The 21136-nt window shown below is 35.7% G+C and overlaps 1 pseudogene; it reads left to right on the plus strand.

The window, feature by feature from the left end:
• Positions 1-19686: 19686 nt before the first annotated feature.
• Positions 19687-20876, plus strand: LOC138841372 (vacuolar protein sorting-associated protein 37A pseudogene; annotated as a pseudogene).
• Positions 20877-21136: the final 260 nt, after the last annotated feature.

Consider the following 21136-nt stretch of genomic DNA (forward strand, 5'->3'; position numbering starts at 1 on the left):
CAAAGGCTAACTATTAATGCTATGATTCTGTGGGAGCAAAAACTGTTCAATATTTTCCTGAATTAGTGGCTAAACAGGCAATTTTGATCTGAAAAAAAAAATAAAAATAAAAAAAATAAAAACAAAATAAAATAAAATAAAATAAAAATAAAAAAAAAGGCAATTTTGGGTATAAAGTGTTGTTTAATGCACTTTGCAAAAATTCCAGATAAATTAATTATTCCATACACCTGTGAGCAAGTTGAAATTTTAGCAGCCACAATGGATATGTGGGCAATTCTTGTTTGCTCATTTCCAAATGTAATTGATAATCATTATCCTAAGCATCCTCTGCTTGCCATAGTTAACAAAAATTTAGTGTATTTTCCTGTTGTCACTTCAAAGGAGCCCTTGGTTGATGCTCTAACCATCTTTACGGATGGATCAAAATCTGGACAAGGTGCCTTTTTTGTTCAAGGACACAAACAGCCGGTAGTTTTTAATTTTCGGCCGAATGTCCCACAGGCTGTTGAATGTTTAATTGTGCTTGAAGTTTTTAAAAGATTTGATCAACCTTTTAACTTATTTTCTGATTCATTATATGTTGTAAATGCCGTTGCTTCTCTTGAAGTTGCTGCTTCAGTTAAGCAGGCCAGTACAATTTCTAATGTTTTGTTACAGATTCAATCCCTTATCTTAAACAGAAAACATCCTTTTTATATTGGACATATTCGCGCCCACTCTATGTTACCGGGCCCAATGGCAAAGTGTAATGATTTGGTGGACCAGGCAACTCGGGCTGTGGCTCTGGTCGCTGCTGATCCTGTAGAATTGGCAAAAGACTTTCATAGATTGTATCATGTACCTGCTAATACCCTTAGGAAAAGATATAATTTGTCCAGGCATGTGGCAAGAGATATTGTTAAAGCCTGTAAATCTTGTGTTACCTTTCTTCATCCTCCCCATGTGGGGGTAAACCCCAGGGGGTTGAGACCAAACGCCCTATGGCAAATGGATGTTACTCATCTGACGGAATTTGGTAAGTTGAAATATTTACATGTGTCTGTGGACACCTTTTCCGGTGTCATTCATGCCACACCTTTGGCAGGAGAAAAGGTGTCTCACGTCAGAATACACTGCTTAGAAGCTTGGGCAGCTTGGGGAAAGCCCCTTAGACTTAAGACGGATAATGGCCCTGCTTATACTTCCCATGGTTTTCGCGCCTTTTGTGCACAAATGCAGGTTGCCCACACCACCGGATTGCCCTACAATCCTCAAGGACAAGGTATAATGGAAAGAGCTAATAGAAGCATAAAAGAAATGCTTCAAAAACAAAAAGGGGGAGTTGCTGAGTCCGCGTCCCCCAGGGAAAGACTTTCTCTTGCGCTCTTTACCCTTAATTTTTTAATTCTAAATGACAACGATCAGTCTGCCGCAGATCGGCATATGACAAGAGACTCCATGGATACTAAAGACATGGTTATGTGGAAGGATGTTATTAATAATAAATGGTATGGACCGGATCCGGTAATAACGAGATCCAGGGGAGCTGTTTGTGTTTTTCCACAGAGTCAAGAAGTACCTCACTGGGTGCCAACGAGACTGACCAGGCCAGTGGAGACTGCAGAAGAACCCCATCTTGAAGATGCCATCCACTCAGCTGATCTTCCTGCTGTTAGCAACAGTGCTAATAGCAATCCCTGTGATAGCTAAACCAATGATGCTGTGGGCTGTTACAATTTACTGACTGGATTGCCTCTGCGGTGTCCTTTTCCAAAGAGCGGGTGGGAGTCGGAATGTTTTTAGCCTGCTGCTTGGGAGGATGCGTGCTCTGCCTATGGTTGGTCTGTCACCTTCGAGCCCAAACCAGAAGGGACAAGGTTGTTATCTCGCAAGCATTAGCCGCTTTGGAGAGTGGATCCTCACCCCAGATCTGGCTGTCGGCCCTAAGAGGCAGTTAAGCCTTACCATTCTGCATAGCCTTAGCACCCCGAGGGATCAGGGGATCCCATTGCACTGGGACAGGTATGCAATTTGCAATTTGGGACAGGGTGCCAGGCAAGTGCACTGACTTGAGGGTACCATCTCCTCAAGAAGAGCATGCTGGGTAGCAAGTGGGTTGATGCCCAAGATCCCACCTCTGCAAAAAAGGCATCGGACGGGCCTGGTCATCACTGGGGAAGGCGCCCCTCAGGCGAAGGCCAGTGCAAGGTCCTCTCATTAATGTCTTAGACAGAGGCCCAACCTCTACTCTTACCTGTTGCCATAAAACAAAGAAGGGGGAACTGTAGGGAGCCGAGGCGAGACTCCGCCCACTCCCTTGCAGTTTTGAGGATTACCACTCCAGACGGTGCTTGGCGGGACGCCTGGGCTGTGCGCGTGCGCGAGCCCGGTAGTGTCCCCAGCCAATCCCATGACACCTGGTGACGGTAAAAGGCAGGCGACCAACAATAGAAAAGACCCGTGTTCGAATTCCCTATATAAGCGGCTGTGTTTTGGGTGCACGCTCTCTCGCGCCCAAGCTCTCCTACAACTAAAAGGCTCTCCAATAAAGCGTGATCTGAGAAGACTCCTGGTGTGGTGGTCGTTTTTCCTCGCTGGTCGAGTAGACGGTCACTACACTACTGTAGAGAAGGTTGCTTGCATTGGAATGTAGCATGCCTTCTTGCTCAATCATTTCTTAGCAAAGTAGATTTAATGTTTGCAGCAAGTTTTGAGAACAAATGCAAAAATTTTCAGCATGTCAGTGCTGTGGAAATAGAGGGGAAAAGGCATGTGTGTGTGTGTGTGTGTGTGTGTGTGTATTTCAAGTTTATAAGATACAGTGACAGTGTATTATATATTTCACTTGTAGATTACATATATCAAACAAATGATGAAAGAAGATGGATTTCTTTGTTGTTTTCAGTTTTTTCTTGTAGATTTGTGGAAGAAGGTACTAACACGTGAAATTAGGTCTTGAATTCTCATTTGGCTTTGTCTAGCACTTTAGCACTTGAATCATGGCTCCATTTCTGGCTTTTTGCTGGTTCATTGGAGATTAAAGTCTTACACACTTTCCTAGATGTTCTGATTTTGAAACATGATCCTCAGAAGTCAGCCTCCAGAGTAGACTGGGATCATGGGACTGTGCCAGCAAGATTTGGAGAAAGATTTGCCTTAAATTGAACTTTACACAATACCTCCTGTATAAAAATATCACCTAATGTCCAATAAATATGAATCATAAGCATGAAGAAGTAAAATTCAGGGCTGGGAAGGTGGCTTAGTGGTAAAGTGCTTGCCTTGCATGCATGAGGCCATGGGTTCAATTCCTCAGCAACACATAAGCGGAAAAAGCCAAAATGATGCTGTGGCTCAAGTGGTAGAGCCCTAGCCTTGAGTTAAAGAGCTGAACGACAGTGCCCAGGCCAAGAGTTAAGGCCTCACGACCGGAAAAAAATAAAGAAGATGTAAAATTCAACAAGGTAAATAATAGGAGATGGTCATGTAGTCAATTTGTCAAAAAAAAAACTTAAAATTAAATTTTATTAAAAACTATAGGATATATTTATTCATATACAATCATTTCCATACGTGTGTATATATATTCTGATGTTATTGTTTTTGAACAACATAATTATCTACTTTTTTCACAGAACCCTTCTAGAATTAATATGGCAAATTACAAACTACACGCTAAAAGTAAAAATATCGGGCTGGGAAGGTGGCTCAGTGGTAGAACGCTTGCCTTGCATGCTCAAGGCCCTGGGTTCGAATCCTCAGCACCACGTAAGCAAAAAGAAAAAAACGGAAGTGGCACTATGGCTCACGTGGTAGAGTGCTAGCCTTGAAATGAAGAGCTAAGGGACTTTGCCTAGGCCCAGAGTTCAGGCCCCATGACCGGACCCAAAAATAAATAAATAAATAAATAAAAATAATAAAAGTAAAAATATGTAATGTAGCTGAAACATAGTTTGAGTAGTGGATGAATGGAAAAGTGTAAGGCTAACATATATAGTCATAATAATAAACACATATGTGAAAAGGGAGTGGCAGACTTGATGGTACTGGGGAAGGGAAGACAGGGTACATGTGGAAGAAGAGTGGAAGATGTGACACTGATAGAAAGTTCTAAACACACACAGAGACTATATATAGAAAGACATTGTAAATTATATAATATATTATGTATATATTACATAATGCATATTGTATATAATATATATAATAAATTGCAAGAGGCTGGGATCTGAAGATCAAGGTTTGAAGACACCCTAGGCAGCAAAGTCGATGAAACCATTACCTCCAATCACCCACTGAAAAGCCAGAGGTAAAAGTGATGCTAAAGTGGCAGGCATCCTCTTGAGAGGAAAAGCTAAGGGACAGTGCCCACAGCATGAGTGATAGTCTCAGTACTGGTGTGTGTGTGTGTGTTCATGTGCATGCACACAAATTTGCACACACACATGGACACACACAATGTTCAGAAAACATTCATCTTTAGACTTGTTTTTTCTCTAACATCTTCTAAATTAAGTGAAACTTTCCTATGTCTTGCCACTCTGTTCTATTTTCACTATCCTTTTATTTCTGCAGAAAATATTGGTTTATTTTTTGTTTTGTATTATTTTTCATTTGTTGATTCTAGCAATTCAATATGCAAATTTACATATAAAACAAATACAGACATTTATGTATTATTAGTCAACATATTTCTTGACTTTTATTAAAATTGTGGTGGAGAGCACTCTGTACTATAAATTTTAGAATATTTTAACATATTCTATTAACTCTTTTACAAAAGTATTTGTGTTCTCAGTTTCAAAACTGGAGAGAGGAGTGGAACTATAGTTTAAAATAGCATTAACTTTAGTAGGAAGATGTACATAATAAAAATCAAAATTTAAATCCTTGAAATAAAAAGAAAAAGCGATAGAATGCATTAATGAATGTAATATTTTGTTACAAATCCTTGGCTAATCTAGAAAAAAACAGAAAAGATTCATAAGATAAAAGCAGAAAGTGAGGAGCACTGTGATAGCATAAGCATGCAAAGAATCATATGAGAGTAATTTTTAAAATTAAGAACTTTTGTTTTTTTTTGTTTAATTTTGCCAGTTCTGATGCTTGAATTTAGAGCCTTGATGATATTTCTTAACTCTGATACTCAATGCCAGCATTCTACTACTTGAGTCACAGCTCCACTTGGCATTATTGTGGTTAATTTGAGATGAAAATTTCACTTATTTTCCTGCCCAAGATAGATTTTAATAATGATCATCAAATGACAGCTTAATGAGTAGGTAGGATTACAGGAAGGAGCCAACTGCATCTAGCAAAAGTCAACATTAAAAAACCCTATTTGTTATTATTAAGTAGTTGTCCATAAGGGATTTCAATTCCAGAAATTAAGTTATGAGAATAATGCATCTTGGTTAATGTCACCCCTCTTCTAAAATAAAGTGAATTGAAAGGAATATGTAAAAGCTCATTTTACAAGATCAGTATTAGCCAAATACCAAAGCTAGTCAAACAAGAGACAGATGAATATCCTAGATATTTTTTTCTTTAAAAAGAGGAAAACCTCAGCAAAATACTAACAAAATAAGTGTCACAATACCGTAGTAACAGGTCATTCAATATGGTCAACTTAGATTTGTCAGAGATGTGGGGAGCTTTCAATAGACACAAAAAAGTGTTATAAACTCCATGGAGAGAGTGAAGGACAAAAATCACGTAGTTGTCACAATAGAGACAGAGCATTGGACAAAAATAATTATATTTTTATGATAATATCTCAAAATAGATATAAAGGGAATACAGTTCAATGAGAAAAAGTCAATATTGAACAAGGTCAGAGCTAACTTAAGGAGGCTGAAAGCTTTTTCTTTAAGTTTTTTTTCTCTTCTCTTCTCTTCTCTTCTTTTCTCTTCTTTTCTTTTTTCTGAGAACAGGAACAAGATAAAGATCTCCACTGATGTAGCTTCAATTCAACATAATACTGGTTGTCCTATGGTAGGCTTTAAGTCAGGAGAAAATAAAAATAAACAAAAATCAAGCTATAAAATAAATTTTTGACAATAACCAAAGAACTGTTTAATATATAGGTGAGAGGATGAAATCATAAGCATATCTTTAATCATTGGTTATTTGTGTTCTGCTCTTCTCACTATTAAAATTTTAAGGTGAGAAACACTGAGCATTGTGGTATATGACTGAAATAATGCACTCTAGAAGTTGAGGCAGGAAGATACAAAGTCTAAAGTCAGCCTGGGCCTTGGACCAACAACAGTGTTACTAACATTACAATTATTTCCATAATTTATAATATGTGTAGTATGCCATTGAGAATATTAGAGCATAACTGTATTTAATATAAATGGGTATATCTTTTGACACTAAAACAAAACTTTCTGCCTTAGTCTTTTAAAATAATATAAAATTATAATGTATATGGAAGTGTTATTGTTGCTAATGTTTTATCAATATCATCATCATCGTAATCATCATCATCATCATTATCATCATCATTTTGGTAATTTTGAAACAGAAAGTTGTTATGTAGTCCAAGCTGACCTCATTATAATTCTCATGTCTTAGCATCTTGTATGAAAGGTTATGTACCACCATGCTCCAATTTTAAACAATTGTAATGATAAATTTAGATGTATAATACTTAATAATTTATTGAAATTATAATTATTCTCCTAAAATTACATGAAAGGATCTGCTAAGGAATATTCTTTCAAACCATTATATATATATATGGCCCATGTCTTGAAAAATACTTTTTTCTGGGTCTTTAATTTTAAGAAATATGAATTTGGGTTTCAATTTTCTTTTGAAGACAAGCAAGCATCCAACTATAGTACCTATCTCACACTTTTACTCAATACACCTACTAGACTCAATCAGCCCACACATCCCTATTTCACCTCTAACCACAGCGTACTTATGCTGACATTCTTGTCCTCTGAGAATGTATCCTCTTCTTCCTTCTAGCATTCTATTCAGTTGAATTAACACTTTATTCAGTTAACTCAAATGTGTAAGCACTTGCAAAAGTAAAACGTAGAGAAAGGAATAAAAAAATCAGTTCTTCAGATACTGATAATCAGAACTTTGTCTCTTAACATTAAAAAATATTATATATTAAGTATAAAATCATGAATCACAATTAAAGTCTGTATCAATTGTATGTTGTAAAAATTCACATATTATAGAATTCATAAGATGTGTGTAAATTTTTTCTGCATACTATTCAATAATATATATTGATAAACCTAAAATCTATGATGGTTTTCATTTTGGTTGTAATGCATGAATGAATTCAGGAATATTTTGCTTGTTCAAGTTATAAATAAATTATTTGGTTTTATCATCATGTCTAAAGCATTCCTGATCCCAGAATACTGGGTTTTATTTCTGTTGCATGATGATCCTATTGTATATGCAGGATTTATCACAGTGCATCTTAGAACACACCTTCTCAATTCTTATTTTTCATAGACTAAGGATGGGGTGTTTCATGTTCCATTTGTTCTCTTGTTGAACATTTGTTTTGGGTGGTTTCTATTCATGCTTCATATATTGCTCATTCTTTTCCCGTTTTTCTTTTTGAGACGGAAACTGCGGTTATTAATACTGTCAGAGCTATCATTTGGTTTCATTTTTAATCTTCATCAATCACCTCCAGATGAGCAGTTTTTAACTATTCTTTTTTTTCACTAGGTTCCATTGGCACATTATTCCTATTTTAGCCCAAGTGAAGACTCAGAGAACATATACTACAGTAAATTCATTTTTCTGTTTCAAATTATTCATTCCACTATAATATCTACTTTCTAATTGTTCTGAATTTGGGATATTATGTTCTCTGAAGGTTCATGTCATCACCATATAGTAAACCGAATACTCAAAGTTATTTTGATTTATTAGAAACATTTTTTTAAACTAGAGGAAAAGGCATATCCTGACTTATGAAATGGTAACTCCTCTGTGCACACCTTAATAATAACAATGAAATTATGTATTACTAAAGTAGGGTAGAAGATCACAAGCAAAAATAAATGAAAATTTCGTTCACTTTATAATTATGCATTGAAAACTGGGGAAAATTTTCCATAGTTTTGTGTAATTTTTATTTATCCAAGGTATTTGTATACCTTAATGGTTTGTATAAAATTTATTGCAATACTTTATCTAATGAAATGCATATACCATAACTCTAAAACTCTGACTTTGTCTCACCAAGTTAGTACAGATGTTTAAGAAAGTCCTAAATCAATAAATATACCTCCACTAGTAATGCAGCAGCTCCTGTATGCCACCTTTCTGTTGAGTTAACCCCCCCCCCCAAATAACTTGTTAAATTCACAGGAACTGATATTTTTCCAGTTCTTAAATTTGATGAATTGTTAGTTGGCTTTGAATTCTTACACCTAGTGTTATATTCCTGAATGAAATATAGATCTTGCTCATGATGACCAAACTTCATTATGTAGATATTCAATTCCAGAATAAGCCTGGAGAGTCACAAAAGCCACTGATTCTTACTACTTTTTTTCCCATTGATTTCAGGATATAGAATCTTGGTACAAACTTAAGATTATTGATTAGGTTCTGAAAAAAGCAAACTGAAAAATTCCATATGGCATTATTTTTAATGAGAGGTTACTAGTAGTGAGGCTATACCAGCTACGGCTATATCAGTCACTTGGGGGAAGATGGTTGAGGGCTTGTTCTCAGTGTGCCTGTAACACAGTCCCTTTTTTATTTCCACATTTAGTTATGTGTTTGCTTCATTCAGTTTGATTGAAAATGGATTATATCTGGGTCTCTCTAGCTCAGAAAGATCACAGGAGATGTGGTCCTCACTTCAGGATATTTTTATTTTTCTTGATATAATGATAATGTATATTCCTTCACTTTATTGTTTATTTTTAATTCTACTCATAACTATACATAAACATGTATTTCAATATCTTTCAGCCTTCTTCATTCTCTTTCCTTCTCTCCACTTGTCTCCACAAAGAATCCCAATATTAAAATCAAATTCTCCCTCTTTCTCTCTGTCCTCTCTCTGTTATGGGTGTGTATCTATATATGAATGTATAATGTGTGTATGTATATATCTCTTTAAATATATATCATTTCTATACATATAAGACAAAGCATATCATATTTGCCCCTCTGAAGCTGGCGTCCTTTGATTAATATAATGATCTCCAGTTTCATTCATTTTCCTGAAAATCACATAATTTCCTTCTTTAGAGCTGAATGATACTCGATTGTATATTGTTTCCCTGTTTATTAGCATATATTATGGATGCAAATGGGCTTAATTATGCTACTTTCTCTCATGTGTCCAGTGTAACCTGATCAAATCCACCTCCTCTATAATTGTCGTTCATAATTTGCTCATTAAACCCATTTTAACAACTTTCAATGTACTGTTTGCATACAAGTATGTAAAGTATTTTGACTATATTCACCCCTCTTCACCTACTCTTGCCTACATCCTTCTTTCCCCATCCATTGGCACCCACCAACCAACAGAGCTCATCTTATATTCCTTTCATTAATCATTCATTAGTTGTAGGGCATCTAGGCTGCTTCTGTAGCTTAGCTACGATGAAAAGCACTATACTAATCATGAGTTGTTCAAGTGTGTTTAATACATGCTAACTTACATATTATCAATAAAGAAGGATCCAGACCAAGGGTCAACAAATTTATCTCAGAACTAAACAATGCAATGGATAAAATGCCCTAAACAGACACCTCTAGAGTATTTCACCCAACTGTAGAAGATTACACATTTTTCTAGTCATGGATGGAACTTTCTACAAAACAGATCATGTATTAGGCCATAAAAATCTTTAAAAATCCCGGAACCTTTGGGAATGTAAAAGCCAGTAATTAAAAAAAATGTTTATGCCTATAAATACCTACATAAGAAAATCACCAACCACAAACAACCACACATGCACCTGAAATAAATAGAGAACTCAACCTAATAGTTTATTTGAAGCTATTTGGGCATTGGTCTGTTCATATGTGAAAATGGAACTAAGAGAGATAGGGTTGAACTATTGAAGGATAACATTAGTCAAGAGATATTGTAGTCTTAAACTGGCATGTTAATTGAATACTTATCGTATAACTAGCTAAACACAATAAAAAATAAACATGCCAATCCCCAAATTAGTAGTCAGAAAGAAATAATTAAATATTAGGGCAGAAATCAATTAAATGGAGATCAAGTAAGAATGAATCAATCAACAAAACAGTCTATCTTCTAAAAGATCAGCAAGGCTGACAAATGTTAAGCTGAACTAAACAAAGAAAAACAAAGATAATCCTTTGCCCTCATTGGCTACTGGAGCAGCCAGAGTATTTGAAATATCTTGGGTGAATTTACCTACTGGATTTTGTTTTCATTTTAGATTTAAATGTTAGGGAAAACCTTCCATATTTTTACCATGTACCATATGAATGACATAAGAGTATATTATACCTTTCCTTCAGTGGATAAAAAATAGGAGATCATGCAAAAATGAAATACAATTAAGTCATTTTTAATTAAAAGAGACCATTATGATAATTATGGGCAATGTAGTTTGGCAAGTGCCAGAAGTCTCCCATTTAGGAGCACAGAAAATTATTTGAAAAATTAGAAGGCTGCTTAAAAAAATGGAAACTGTCATGAAAACAGAGTATCAATCTTATCAATACAAGAGGAATAAGAACCAAAGGGAAATGAAAATCACTCTGCTTGGTCTGTCATTCATTGCTATGGCAACAAGGAAACCCAAATTGATTGCAGCTAACAGCAAAAAATTACTTTTTGATTTTATTTACAGAAGCTTCACTGGTCAGCTGAAACAGCTCTAGTTTTTCTACATATTATCTCATTCTAGGACTCAAGATGAAGGAATAGCCAAACCTTTCCCATACATTTAAAGTTTTTGCTTGGATCTAGTGTATAAGCTTGTTCACAGTCTATTAGCCAAATCAGATTGGTGCTCATGCCCAGACCGACTACAGCTGCCAAGCACACTCTACTGACGGCAAGGGCAATTTGGGAGAATATGATGTGAATAATAAGACCCTCCTAAAATCCAGATTAGAAAATGGCAGACTGCTGCATTTTGTGTTTTACATTGATGATATAAATAATCTTTCTAAAGAATTGAAATGTAAAACTATTCTACATTCTTGATTTATTCATAAAACATACTTTCATGCACTGAATGAATTATACCATCAAGACAGGGCAAATTCCAAGCCCAGCAAAACAGACTGAGCTGAAAATCAAGCACATGTTGAAGTGTAGGAAAGAGCACCAATTCAGACCCCACATTAAAATTTGATCAAATAAGTCATGCACACTGAAACAACACATGGGTATAGAACATTCTTGCCACCAGGAAAATAAGAAAGGAGTAGTTGGTTTTGAGTATTTTGTCTTTTTTTAAAATTTGAGCTCTGGGTTAAAAAATGTAAAATATTAAGCAAAGAATGTAGGATGTAGAATCACTGACCTAGCCACAAGCAAATTATATATATATATATATATATATATATATATATATATATATATAATTTACATTCTAAATATCTATACATCCTTTGCTTTATTGAAGTTTTGACATATATTGGTCCTGTTAGAACATGACCATTAGATGGCCGTGATAGAAGATGGATGTTTACAGCCATGTCTTAAAGTTTCCTTCAACACAACTGAAAACAAACTTTTTCAAAGGATTTCCCACTAATAAGAATTCAACCATCATGACAGACAGTAACAAAAACATGAAATATTAGATTTTCAAGGCCTTCACACTTAGCAATATTAAAAAGATGTAATAAAGTATTTAAGAATGACAATGAAATGATAAAACCTTGATAGTGAAGCAAGCATTATTATAATAATACAAACCTCTGAAATCAAAATATTGGTTCCAATAGTTAAAATAAATTTATAACAATTTATTATAGTGATTACCTATTATAGGAAACATTTCTACAAATATCTACACAAATGTAGTTATACATATATTTATAAATGCTTAATTACACACTCATATTGTATGCACAAGTTGTATTTCTTTAAATCTTTCCTGGGTTCTCTAATAGATTTACATTAAATTTCATAAGAACCTGGCCAAATATTTCACAAAGTTTCTACAATATTACTATCACAATTCATGTACATTTTTTTCATTTTAAAACTCAGATATTAGCATTCCAAACATTCCTTAGTTTTCATTTCTCATTTTCGATCTTTTGACATTATTAGAATATTCAACGTTGGCTCTTCGAATGCATGGGCCCTGATGAATCTCTTCAGGTTACTATTTTATCAATATAAGCAATATATTTTTGATTATTAATAGTTGATTCATAGAGAGTGATACCACTAATCTCAAAATGACCTACTAATGAAGAAAGACTGATTGTCTTCTGAATCTGTACATGAAGTTCATAAAAAGTAACCAGATAGATGACTGGCTTCCATATTTGAAGAATGGAGTATGGATTGAGTGAAAGAAAAAACAAATAAATTAATTATTATTAAATATTATTCTTAAAATACAATAAGATAAACTATATTTAAACATAAAGGTGTACAGATATGTAAATGAGAGAGACATATTTATATGTTTAGAGCAATGAAAACTATATATGTGGTAAATTATTTGAAGAGACAATGGAGGATTTATTTAAAAAGAGAAAGAACACTGGATTCCACAAAAATCTTGAAGTTTAGGGAAAGAAATTTTTATTGAAGATACTATTGGACACATGATGATATACAGAATTCAAAAATAAGGGAATTCGCTTAATTGAAGAATAAGACAATTCTAGTTATAGTAGACTATTGTGGTTTTTCCTTCTTTCACCTCCTCCTCTTCCTCCTCTACTTCCTCCTCTTCCACTCTCTCCTTTTCTTTCATTGTGATAATGTCTTTCTCTGGCACTCTACCACTTGAAACAAGTCAGCAGTACTTTTGTTTAATTTTGTCTATTAGATAGTATCACTAACTTTGAAATAGTCAGTCTCCAGTCACAATCATCCTCATTTTCCCTTCTGAGTAGTTGTCATTACAGACATGTATTACTATGCATGGCTATTTAAAAATGTGTAAATAGGTAGTTAAATTTGAGACTCCTTTCTGAAAGGAATGCAAATTGCTCAAGAAATAAGAGCAAAAATTGAAAATGCTTTTGCATCAAATTAAACAACTTCTGGGCATCAAAGCAAATAAGTATTCAAATCTAAGGAAAATCTATAAAATGGAAGAAAATGTTTTCTAGCTATTTGTCAAGTAAAGGACTATACTTTAAAAAAATTTTAAAACAACTGAAAACTGAAGAAAAGAATCCAGTTTGTAGCTGGACAAAATAAATGATCAGACAATTCTCAATGAAGCATATGTGGCCAATAAACAGAAAAAAACTCAACATCCTTTGTCATAAAAAATTGAAATGATAAAGATATTCCATCTCACTACAATCAGAATGACAATCATTAAGAAAACAAGCAGCACTAATGTGAGGTGAATTAAATATAAATCAGTGCAGCCATTGTGAAAAACAGTATGAAGCGTCTTCAAAAGACTGAAACTGCCATATATCTTGCGAGAAAACTCCCCGGTATGTATCCAAAGGAATATAAGTAAGCATTCAATAGAGACACACCTGCACACTCATGTTTATATTAGTAATATTCAGAATAGCCCAACAAAAGAACCAGAGTATGTGTTTATCAGGCAACAAATAAATAAGATAGATGATAGATGGTTAAATAATGATCTTGATTGAATCTTTCTACAACATATGCATATATCACTTAATATACATATTTTTTATTTGTCAATTAAAATTAACAAATATGTAATGAGGAAATTGTATAGAAATCCAGACTCAAGCTGAGCCATATGTACTGAATAAGTAGCCACACTGCATCAAAAGCATTTATGAAATGAGAAAAAAGTGAATATTTGGAGACAACACATGTTTTCAGGAAGGAGACAAGGGGAACAACGAATAAGAGAAAAGAATGAGTGAGAGAGAAAGAGAGAGAGAGACAGGCAGACAGACAGACAGAGACAGACAGAGAGAGAGAGAGAGAGAAATGTGAACAAAGAGAGAGCACCAGAGAGAGATGGAAGGGAAGGATTTTCCACTTGTTAAAAGTCTCAGCTTTTATCTCCGTTTTTAAGTATCCCAGTTTTTCGGGAAAAATAAAAAATAAATATTCAGAAACGAAAATACCGACCAAAAGAGAAATATAAACAACCTTTTGAAAATTCTTTCCCTTGTCCTTAGTCAACTAGACTATAATTACAAAATCTGAGTAAAGCACTTTCTCCTCAGTGGATATTTTTAAAAGAAACAAAAATTATAGGATTCATACAGCGATAATATTTTAAAGTGCTAGAGATTCCTGCAAAACAAGTAACAGCTGATAATGGGATGAAAACTGAGAAAATCTTACAACATACATGAAACAAGCATTGGAATATTTTGCCACTGTGGGCAAAGTGCAAGCCTACTGAGAAAGGCACATGAAAGAAAAGGGATGGGCAAACAGAAAGCATAGTTAGATGACTTAGAAAATGACAGATATTAGTGAAAATTTCAGAAATAAAGCCCAAACCAGGAAAGAGAAAGATAACAATCTAACACACTTGCATATTGAGGAAAAAGATAATGGTAAAGTAATGAAAGACAAAGTTTCACCTTGGTTTTAGAAAGCATAAAGAAAATGAAAACAGTAGAACAAAAAATCTCCTGAATTTATAAAAGATATATAAATGCATACTGAATGTTTACAGTATATCAGAGGAAAATTTACCGAGTGCACTCAGCAATGAAGAATCTTGCATTTAGCCATCTAATTATTGTTTAGACTATAACAACCATATATTGATAAGCAAGTAGAGGGATAAGAAGATAATCTGTTGTGATCTCCAGCTAAATTTTGTCAGGTATAGCTGGCAATGCAGCCTGGTTTCAGGAAATATTCCCTCCGGAAACATGTACTAATAAAGATATAATATATCTTATATCTTAATAAAGATATAATATATCTTTATATATATTATATATATAATAAAATATCTGCTTATTATGCTTATACAGTTATTTTTATAACATATTACACTTATATAAGCATAAAATTTATGCATTCTAAGAAAACTCTATTATTTCTAGTAATATATAGTGTTATATTGCTTATGGCTTATTATTGCTTATTGCTTATTGCTAGTTAGTACTAAGGGAAAGACCCACACATGTATCTATTCCCTAAAGGTGCAGTAAGGAAGTCAAACAGAAACTCTGATTACAGAAATTGGGCTGGGACTGTAGCTCAGTGTACTTAACATGCATAAAGCTAATGATTCTACTTCCTAAACTAAATCAGATAGATGTTATATAGAAAAGCAGATAGAGAAGGACAGACAGACAGTCAGATAGATGGATGATAGATTTTTTTTCACAATTTTGGGGGCTACAAAAGTAAAGATTTTGAAGTTATTACTTCTTGCTCTGGGCTGTATTAAAAGGGTCTGTTGTGGCCTTCCTTTTCCTTGAATACTAGATGACTATCATCTTTCTGTTCTGAATTATTTTCAATGATTATCTCCTTGTCCAAACTTTCTTATGTTTTAAGGAAATTAGGCATATTATATTAGGCTCCTTCTTTTTTTATTTGATATATATTTTTATTGCAAAGATACTGTATAGAGGGTTTACAGTTACATGAATATGGTAATGAGTACATTTCCTATAACTAGGCTCCTTCTTAATGATATAATTTTGAGCCAATTAACTATGAAGATTCCACTACCAAAGAAATTTCCATGAGATTAAAATCTAAATACATGCAAAACATGCAGTTTAGCCATGTCACAAATAATAATAACAATTACAACAACAGCAATAATAAATACCTCTTGAAGAAGGTGATATTAAGACAAAATCATTCTTATCAAACACAGAGGGAAGCTGCCCAGCCTACCTTAGTCTTTCTCTGTACTTTCTCTAATATATTCAAAGTCCTGTAAGAGATTTCATCTCCAGATTTGTGCTCCTTGTTATTTCCTTATTTTGTCTGTGTTCACAGATTTTTGATACTAAATTTTGTCTTGGACCTCCTTAAGAATCCAAAACTTCGGACATGAACATATATCCCTCAAGGATGCCTGCAAATGCTGTGTCTCCAAGACCATGCCAAGTCTCTAAAATTCTATCTGAATAGACTATGGAGGTTCCAAGTATTCCATTGCTTCAAACCCCTTAAAATAACCGTATTTTACTATTGTCATGCTCTACTTTTGCCAAATAAGTATCAAGTGTCATAATTCTTTGGAACTATTTCCTTTCAATGTTGTAAATGCTGACAGAAAAAATTCAAGTTGAAGAATACTTTTAGATTTAAGAAGTCTAAGACTCTGTTCATGCAAGCTTCATTTCTTAAGCTTGGTGGTAAATTTAAAAATCTCATTTATCTTTCTGAAGCCAAGTTCTTTCTAAATAAGAAGTAAAGCATATAAAGGATTTCTTTTTTTTGGGGGGGGGTCCTGTTGTGGGGCCTGAATTCTGAGCCTGGGCTCAACCACTTGAGCCACAGTGCCAATTCCGGCTTTTTTCTTTTTGCTTATGTGGTGCTGAGGAATCCAACCCAGGGCCTCATGCATGTAATGCAAGAGCTCTACCACTGAGCCACCTTCCCAGCCCCATAAAGGATTTCTTAAAAGAAATAAAAGCAGGCACATTTATTTAGAAAGAAAAAAGCAGGCACATTTCATTTTAAATTTTAATAAAGCCAGAAAATTTTGTTTCTGAAGTTCATAGCAAAAATACAGTGCTTGGGATTAAATTTATCAGTAGCAAATGTGAGCAACAGTAAAGTACACATGTCTATAATACCTGTCAGGAGGTGGAGATGTGAGGATTTCAGCTCAAAGCCAACCTGTACAGAAATGTCTATGAGACTCATCTCCAATTAACCAGCAAAAAGCCACAAGTGGTTTCCCTTATTTGCAACAACTAGTATATGTCTGAGACAAGCAGAAAAGGTCAGATAAGATTATGTTAAGCAAAATGAATGCCAAGATAAGGACACAATTGTGTTTTTTTTCTTGCTTGCTATTGCTTCTAATGTATTTATAAGGTACCATGTGATTTCTTTGTTGCTTTGTATGTCCCTCCCCGTGGTATAACCCCTGTTTTCACTGTATTTGATGTTGGTATAATTTGTATAGGGGAGGGCAAAAACAAATTGTTGAAACAGGGATATAGGTTGACCCATTGCAACAATGAGATGTACAAGAAAACAGGGAAAACAAACTTTACAATTTAGGTGGTGGAAACCGGAGAGTGTAGTTGTGGAAGTGGGAGGGAAAAACAAACTTTACAATTTAGGTGGAAAAACAAACTTTATAACTTAGGTGGGGGGAACAGGAGAGTGTAGTTGTGGAAGTGGGAGGGAAGGGATGATAGGGGAAAAACAAAGGAGGAAACAACAATGCTTGATAAGCAATATACTCATTACCTTGCTCATGTAACTGTAACCCCTCCTCTGTACAGTATTCTCACAATTAAAAACAAAACTTATTTTTAAAAAAGCCAGAAGTGGACCAGTGTCTCAAGTGAAAGAGTATCACTCTTGAATAAAGAAGCAAAAGTGCAGTGCCTAGGTCCTAATTCAATCCCCAATACCTGCACACACACACACACACACACACACACACAAACACACACACACACAAACACACACACACACACATCTCTAAACAATGTAATATAGAATATGAGTCAAATTTTACATGATTTGTGAGTCTGTGGATAGAGGGTATCTTGGATTCATTTGCAGGCTTTACACATATTCTGCAGAGAAAGCCAATGGAACCTTTGTTCAAGGTATGTTTTTGCTCTCATCCAATAGTATTTTATGCAGAAAAAATATCTGTATTTGATTCCAGTGCCCTGCATCTTGTATATACATTTTTTGTAATTTGGGAAGGGGAAGGGAAATAACAAAATGCTAAAGTAAGGAAAGAGCTTGACCCATTGTAACAATGAGATGTACAAGACACTATGTTAAAAATGAACTTTACAACTTTGGAAGGGGGTGGGAGGAGTTGTGGAATTGGGGAGAGAAGGGATGGTAGGGGAAAAAACAAAGGAGGGGGTAACAATTCTGGATAGGAAATGTACTCACTACCTTATTCATGTAACTGTAACCCCTCCGTACAGTATTTTTACAATAAAAATATATAAAAAGAATATGTTGGTAGCTAATTTAAAACTGTCCAAGCTTACTGCATTGTTTGTGGGTGTGTAAATTTGTTCAAGCACATTGGAAAGTAGTATGGAGGTTCCTCAAAAGACTCCACATAGAGCTCCCCTGTGACTCAATTTGGGACATTTACCCAAATGATCACAAACAAGACCATACTAAAGCTACCAACACAACTGTTTATTGCAGCATTATTTACCATAGCTAAGATATGGAACCAACACAGATGCTCCTCAGTAGATGAATGGATCAAGAAAATGTGGTATATATACACAATGGAATTCTATGCCTCCATCAGAAAGAATGGCATTGCCCCATTTGTGAGGAAATGGACAGACTTGGAAAAAATTATATTAAGTGAAGTAAGCCAGGCCCAAAGAAACATAGGTCCCATGGTTTCCCTTATTTGCAATAACCAGTGTATGTATTGAGTCAAGCAGAAAAAGTCAGATAAGTTGGAGTTAGGCAAAATAGACCTCAAGATAAGCACTCAAGTGTTTTTTCTTTCTTGCTATTGCTTCTAACGTTTTATAAAGTGATTTTTTTTCGGTTGTGGGGCCTGAACTCTGGGCCTGGGCATTGTCTCTGAGCTCTTCAGCTCAAGGCCAGTGCTCTACTTATTGAGCCACAGTGCCACTTCCAGCTTTTTCTGTTTATGTGGTACTGAGGAATTGAACCCAGGGCCTCCTGCATGCATGGCAAGAACTCTACCACTGAGCCACCTTCCCAGCCCAGGGTGATTTGTTGTTGTTGTTGTTGCTTTGTGTGTCCTTCCCCCATGGTATAACTCCTGTTTTCACTGTAGTTAATGTTGGTATAATTTGTGGAGGGGAAGGGAAAAACAAATTGTTTAAATAGGGATACATGTGGACCCATTGCAACAATGAAATGTACAAGACATTAAGTTGAAATATGAACTTTACAACTTTGGGGAGGAGTCGGGGGACTAGATGGGGGAGAGGGGGTGTTGCAGCAGGGATGGTAAGGAGAAACAAAGGAGGAGGCAACAATGCTTGATAAGAAATGTCCTCATAGTAGGAGGAGGCCAGGCACGCAGAGCGCAGCCGGGTTACAATCTGACTGGCTAGCCAGTCTGGGGCACCTGGGCCTCCAAGGGTAGGATCCTGGTTGCTTGTGTCCTGCCCAACAAGTTGCTCCTCTCCAGCTCTCTCCAGTTATGTCATGGCCCCCAAACCCGGGGAACAGGAACCTGGCTTGCTTGGTAAAAGACGCCTCTGGCTTGCCCCACCACCTGCCCCTCCGCCACCCCCACCCCCACCCCCGGACTCGGACCTTGGGTATTTCAGGCCACTCCTCTGTAGCTGGAGACCTGCTGGAGACCTGCCGGGCAGCCTCTGGGAGAAGCAGGCCCAAACCTCTAGGGCCTTGGGCCCGGGGACCCAAGGAGGATGAGCTGGCTCTTTCCCCTGACCAAGAGCACCTCCTTCTCCACAGCAGGGTCCCCGGTGGTGGCCTCACCAGCCTCCAACAGCAGAAGCAGCGCCTGATCGAGTCCCTCCAGAACTCCCACTCCAGTATAGCTGAAATTCAGAAAGATGTGGAATACAGATTGCCCTTCACTGTAAACAACTTGACAATTAACATTAATATACTACTTCCTCCACAGTTTCCTCAGGAAAAAACAGTGATCAGTGTTTATCCACCAATCCGACATCCTTTAATGGATAAACAAGGAATATATGTTACCTCTCCATTAGTAAGCAATTTTACAATGCACTCAGATCTTGGAAAGATTAGCCAGAGTCTGTTGGATGAGTTTTGGAAGAATTCTCCTGTTTTAACTCCCACTTCAACAGCATTTCCATACCTGTATAGTAACCCAGGTGGACTGCCTCCTTATGCTTCTCAGTGTTTTCCGTTTCTTCCTGCATATCCTCCTCAAGAAGCTAACAGAACATCACTTCTTTGTTACTGACACTGTTTCTTCTTCAACAACAAGTTATACAACAGCCAACTCTGCTCTCCTACATTTGGTGTCCTTTCAAATCTGCCATTGCCTGTTCCCACAGTGGAAACTTCAACACCGATAAGCCAAAATGGTTTTGGGTACATGATGTCAAATGTCCCTGATGCATTTCCAGAACTCTCAGAATTAAGTGTGTCACAACTCACAGATATGAATGAACAAGAGGAAGTATTACTAGAACAGTTTCTGAGTTTACCTCAGCTAAAACAAATTATTAATGACAAGGATGATTTAGTAAAAAGTATTGAGGAATTAGCAAGAAAAATCTCCTCTTGGAGCCCAGTTTGGAAGCCAAAAGGCAAACTGTCTTAGATAAGTATGAGTTACTTACACAAATGAAATCTAAGTTTGAAAAGAAGATGCAGAGACAACATGAACTGAGTGAGAGTTGTAGTGCAGTTGGCCTAAAGGCAAGATTGAAAGTCGCTGCACATGAAGCTGAGGAAGAATCTGATAATATTGCTGAAGATTTCTTGGAGGGAAAAACTGAAATAGATGATTTTTCTCAGTAGCTTCATGGAAAAAAGAACAATTTGCCATTGTAGAAGAGCCAAGGAAGAAAAACTTCAACAAGAGATAGCAATACACAGCCAATCTCCTGCTCCATTATAGATTTTCCTGAAAACATGGACTGCCAAGAGAGAAATGGGACATAAAACTTAGTACATTATTTAAGATTTTTAAGTTGGCATTTCATTGCAATGGCTGCATTCAGATGTACTCTACATTGTTTAAAGAACTGAGATTGATTTTATATAGATTAGAATGATTATGATCTTTGCTTTGAAAATTTTTCTGCAGTATTTGCACTAAAAATGCCTATTTATCATTGATAAATCCTGTTCTGTTTAAATTTCACTGCTATTCTTATA

Source organism: Dipodomys merriami, unplaced genomic scaffold, assembly GCF_024711535.1.
Source record: "Dipodomys merriami isolate MVZ:Mamm:240054 unplaced genomic scaffold, mDipMer1.0.p SCAF_319, whole genome shotgun sequence".
Classification (NCBI taxonomy): domain Eukaryota; kingdom Metazoa; phylum Chordata; class Mammalia; order Rodentia; family Heteromyidae; genus Dipodomys; species Dipodomys merriami.